Source organism: Parus major, chromosome 3 (assembly GCF_001522545.3).
Source record: "Parus major isolate Abel chromosome 3, Parus_major1.1, whole genome shotgun sequence".
In the NCBI taxonomy this organism is placed as follows: domain Eukaryota; kingdom Metazoa; phylum Chordata; class Aves; order Passeriformes; family Paridae; genus Parus; species Parus major.
The window spans coordinates 46652317-46658551 of NC_031770.1; positions in this window are offsets into that span (position 1 = coordinate 46652317).

The following is a 6235-nucleotide window of genomic DNA, read 5'->3' on the forward strand; positions in this document are numbered from 1 at the left end:
CCTTTCTGAGATTCACCTGGAGCCATAAAACCAAAATTCAGAAAAAACTATTAATCACCACTTGCCAACGTCTTTCAGTCGCAGAAGTGAAAGCCCTTCCACACTAGTCAGGAAACTGCAGCTGTGACCAAACGATGGACAATGCCAAGATCAGCCATTCCCTGTCAGCCCTAGGGGTGTGCCATTCCGGTGCCAGAACACAAGATTCATAGCTCATTCACAGCTCCACAGAGAATGGGAGCATCCTGGAGTGTAGTCCGGTAACCAGTAACGAGGACACCTCCAGCTGGGGGTGATGCAATCCCTGCTCTGGAGCATTACTAATGCATTTTGTCTCAGTCTCATGCAATGAATTTCACATGTGAAATGAAAAGATACTGAGCTGAAATCACCCCATGGCAGCCCACCACCTTCTGGGGCCAGTTCTATGACTAATGCAAGTGTTTCAAAATCCAAGAGAAAAAAGCATGGTTGCCATGGGGTGGAAGACTGATGATCAAGTCAGATCTAGATGCTGACTCAAGTCTTGAACTCAAGCACTGTGTGCAGTCAAGTATCAGTGAGTTCAACCCTGCTACCAGAATACAGGGATTGGTCCAGGAAAAAAACAGGATGGAAGACAGGAAATTAAATGAAAGAGAATGAAAACCAACATGATGTTTTTCTATGCATTCAGGAGATGTATTTCTATGCAACTACGTGAGACATACCTTTGCATGCCACTTACCTTATGTCTGCTTTGAACACGGCTGAACTCTCAAAGTCAGAATGCAAGTTCCTGAGCATGGCACCACATGGCACAGCTGTGCCTGGTGGTTGTGTTGGGGCAAATAGTAAATCATGTCAATAGTAAAGTATCTCTCTCCATCACTGAACCCTACTGTGTTCTTCAGGAAGCACTGAGAACTGGGACACATGACAGTTGCCTTGAAAAATGATGAAGCCTGTTTCTTCAGAGCAAACTCCACATTGCAGCAGCCATGGCTGTGGGGCTGGCAGAAAAACACTCCCTGGTGAAATCCATCAGGGCAGCTGTGGGGTCCATTAACAAAAGGAAATTCAGCCCCTGCCCATGCTAGCTGGCTGTTCTGTTTCATTTAGTCCAGAGTCCCAGGGCCAGAAGTGAAGCTCATGGGGGCAGAACGATGGCCAGGTAGGAAAGCACATGGTTTCCTCAGGGCTTCAGAAGTCTAAGTCATTTAATTTAAAAGTATCAAGCTCAGCAGGAAAAAAAACAAAAAAAACCCCACATTACTAATCATTATTAAAGAGGGAAAGCTTTTGGTATGTCCTTCAGCTCAAAGAACACTAACAAGACATTTTCTTTCTCATGTACAGACCAGCTATGCCAAGGATTATAAAGAATTTCCAAAGCCAAGCATCACACTGCCTTTCCCCCCTCAGCCCCTTAAGCCCAGCAGCCGCTTAGTTGGAGCGACGCAGTAATATTTTCTACTGAACAGCCTCACTTCTTCAAAACTTTAATATTCAGGAATATGCATAACAGGAAAGATGTATGCACCTCCAAATGCTTCCTCAGTTGCAGGGGAATTGCACAACAAACACTGCAAGAGGCCACACTGCTGCTGTGGATCAGATAGACAAGGACCTGCACAACTTCCTCCAAACTACCAAACAAATCAGTGACAGGGGATCAAACCACACACCATCAAATTTCAAGCCCGGTGTCCAGTGACAGCATCCAACATCCTCTCTATGACAGCAAATATAAACTATAGACATTGGCTACCAAAAAGTGATTCTTGCCAGCACAAAAGATGCCACATGACAATCTTCATAATTGTGTCAGGTATCTCTGTCAGAAGACAGTATAGTCTTTCCTTAGATTATATTTAAATTTTATTTCTGGCCCCAAAACACTGAGGGAAGAAAAAGTCTCATAAAAAAACCCCAAAAGATAAATCCTACTTCTAACCCAAATTTTTACTGTAGCTACTGGATAGTTGCAACAAAACATAGGAAACTTTACCTGAGTGGTTGTTCAAATCTCTAATTAAAGATGGAGAAAAGGAAAACTGAAAAGACAGAAATGAAGGCACAGGGAATAACAAAATCCTGGAGTTGCATTCTGCACGCTGCCATGGCACAAGAACAGAACACCTGTTAGAAACTGAGCCAGCGACACAGCAACATTGGTGAAATGGACAAACCAAGGGCGAGGCTGGCTGGGGCTTTGAGCATCCTGGTCAAGTAGAGGTTGTCCCCACCCATGGCAGAGGGAGTTGGAACTAGATGATCTTTAAGGTCCCTTCCAACCCAAACCATTCAAAGATTCTCCAATACCTTTGGCCAAACGCCTTTTAAGGCCTAAGTGGTATTTCACACTTTTTCACTACAGTCCACAGGCTCACAGTCAGCACCAGCCCCAGAGTACTGGGATGGGACACAATGCACCCAAACATGACCTTCCAAACAGCAGCTCCCCAGATGGAACCACAGTAGTCCTCTGTGACAAGACACAAAGCAAGTACAAACAAGAGCAAAACTGCAAAGAGATTCATTAAAAAAAATAATTCCATCCATCCATCCAATTTTGTTCTATATAGGATACAACCTGTGAAATACCAAATATTAAAAACAAATTAAAAAGCCAAAACAACAATCAAAAAAGGGCTCCCAACATACCATTTACACCTAACTATGAAGTACAGTGCTGCTACCATGAATAAAAGTTTGTAAATGAAATATTTTTTTTTTTATCAGCTGATAAGAGACATCATGTACATGCAAACATTACTTTACTTGTAATCTTAGATCAACATAAACCCACCATAATACAAATTCTTAATTTAAAGTTTTTTGGACAGTAACTTTTGTAATCATGTTTTCATTACAAACACACATTCATTCTGTCATCTGAATCATGTTTCCTGTCACCTCAGAAGAGCTATCAATATTTATTGACCCCTTTTGAACTCGCTTCTAGATTTACCACCTGAATTGGGAAACACCTCTTTTATGGGTTTATTGTTGCAGTACAAAGTTACAAAGCTAATCCAGAATTAATGATGCATGGCCTGTTCTTTTCAGAGTACAAAGTGTCTCCTTTAAGGAACCAGTGTCCTACCTCCAAAACCACGGAGGCTGAATAGCCCCTTTTTCATGCAGGCACCTCTTCTCTGTTGTGGGCAAGCAGCTGTGTACCAGCCAGACGAGGAACTCCAGGGACTCCCTTCCCTTCCCACTGTCCTTTCCTCAGGAAAACCTTGTGAACTTTTCCTTGGCACGTAATGAAACGTGGCACATGTGAGACCTCAGCACATAATGAAGACACAGCTGTCCTGTCAGCAAATGCACTGTGGTGACACCAGCATTTCCCTCGCGTGATGTCCCAAGTTCCTGACTCCAACACACCCTGTCCAGCTCTGAGGTCTTCTGCTTGTCACATTTCAGTCTGCATGTTACAGCAGTGTGCAAGGAAAGCACAGAGAACAAAGGGCAGAGCATTCCTTAGTCCTTTTCCTTGATGTCTCCCAACACCGCATTCCTTAGCCTTGGACCTTCAATCACTTGTGAGGAGAACCTGAATTTAGGTCAAGTTTATCAGTCACAGGCTGATAAGGTCTGCTGATATCTACTAAGACAAAAAGCACATTTAAATGCTTAATATGCAGCATCTCAATCTGTTACATGAGTTACATCAAAATTATTTTGACACTGCTCTCCTGAAAAAAAGGCAGTTACAGAATTTGAAGCCGTAACTCCATGTGCCCCCTTACAAAGTGGAATTGTTTTATAAAGAGATTTCAAACTCTTGGGTAGTACCCGAATTGAGATGCTACTTTTTGCCTTTAAAATCTGCATTCAAATGTGATGCAATAGGGTTTTATTATTTTAAATGAACTTGAAAATCATAGACAATTTGCACCCCTGTAGATGATCAATCATTTTGGCTCAAAATCTTCTCTAAGGACGCATGGGCATCTGCAAATTAAATCAATGAAGAGAACAGGACACTGGGAAAAATAATCATCTAAACTCATATCTGCAGCAGCACTGCACTGGCTGAAGATTGTTATATTTTCATTAAATATTAAAAATATTTGAATTTGTGATGAAAGAGTAATTATATGCACTGCTGGAAATTAACACACCTGAAGTCTTGACTGAAGCAAGAATTTCTAAGACTTTTACCCAGTGCTGCCTCTGAAGATGGCAATGTTTGAGTTCTAGTCAGCATCCATAAAGAACTGCTCAAAGAAAATAAACAAATTAAAACTAAAGGATCATATCAAAAAGTCAGAATTGAGTCTGATAATGTAATTTTCAATGTTCACCACCAGTCCCAATTGTTCCTATAGCACTTGAGCTTGCTATAGAGCCTGAAGCCCCCAAAAAATTCATACTAATTCTTCCTGTTTTCTCTCAGTACTTTCAAAGTAGTTTACACAAAATATGAACCTCACAAGACATTTTGGACTACATCAAATCAAAAACTGTTCCTCAAAATTAGCAATAAAAGAGCTATTCAAGCAGTCAGGCTTGAAAAAGGAATGCACTGCAATTATTTCACTCTGCGCCAATGGAAGTAATCTGAAGTTTAATTTGTATTTGCTGTTCAACTTACCAGGGCATATTTTAACAAATATGAGATAAAATATCAAAGGATTTTCTTGCTAAAGTTAGAATTAAACATAAGTAATAGTTGCTGTGCATTCACAAGCTGCACTACATAGTCTGTTAACTGAAAAGTTTCTGCCACTGCTTTGCAGCAATACTCCCATTTTAGAATGCCAAAGCAGTATTGAAAAGAGTAAATTTCAATAGTTGTTTCTTTTTTAATTTCTTCTACATCGTTAATCAAGTCTTCCTTTAAATTGTGTCCTAGTTCCAATGTACATTCAAGTTAGAGGAATTTGATTGAAGAAATATGGTACTGATAAGAACACTTTTCCCCTGGTCATCTACAAAACATGCTGAAGGTGGACATTTCAAGATCACAAAACCAATTAACTTTGCATGAATAAAGCAAATACATAGACAGGCATGAATACCGACCACACAGTTTTAAAGCAAATCTATCATCAGGTTGAGACTGAAGATATCAAATATCACAATTAATGAATCTCACATGAATCAATTTCAAGGGTGCCACACTCCTGGAAAACAGAATAGCTCTACTGATTGAAGACTGCACAAGACAAACATTTTTCTAATGTATCTAGAAAGTAGCAAGGTGAACTCAGTTCCACAGAGCTGATGTCACACAGCAGCCCAGTATCAGCTCCATTTCACTGCTACATTTCTAAAGTTATCCCAATTCTGAAACTTGACCAAGTGATAATCTTAACCATTTACAAAAAATAAACAGAAGCATCTCTGAAAGCCAAGAAGGGTACTCCCTTCCTGCCCATATGTACTTTTTTTTTTTACAGAGATCCCTGACAAAGACAGCACAGAAAAGTAAAGTCATAAATCAGCATCCAAGATAAACTACTGATGTTCACAACACAGTTTAACCTTGGTGCAAATACTTATTATTTTCTATGAGGAAGAAAAACTCAGCAGCAAAATCTATTTCTAGTTCATCCTTCAAACAGAAACCCTTAACGACACACTACATTGATATACCATGATCTGATGATATATGTGATCTGAAGTACACAAAGAACATAAAACTCTTGAAGGGGAAGGTAAAAGTCTGGAATAGACACTGGATATATCATTTCTCTTATCCCACTGTTCCAGGATCAGTTCCTGAAAAGGCTGTCCAATACAAGATCACGTTAAGCAGATGGCTCTGCACAGCTAGCTGGAACAGGGATGTCAGCTATTTTTTCCCCCTTCCAAAAAGACACTCAAATTCAGAGAAAAGATCAATTATGTATTTCATAGAATGAACAGAATTCCATCTTGCCTATTTCTCCGAATGTGCTCTTTCCACCCCTCAGCTGACTGGAGTTTATAGTTTCCTTTATAAATAGTTGCCCCCTCACTCCAATCACTATTTGTCATACTGCAGACTAATGCACAGTAGTTGAATAATATGCATTAAATAATTTTTTTTGCTTAATCAGTTTATGGATGTCTCCTGAAGGCCTTTTACACAGCATCAGCATGGCTCAGGAAAGCTCAGCTCCACAAAGCAAATACCTGCTTTGACAAGGTCCATGTGGGAAAGACATGTCAAGGAACACTTCACATCTCACAGAATTTCTATCCATAGCACCAAGATACAATCTAACCACACTCATCCTTTAATTGTGTCTTATAT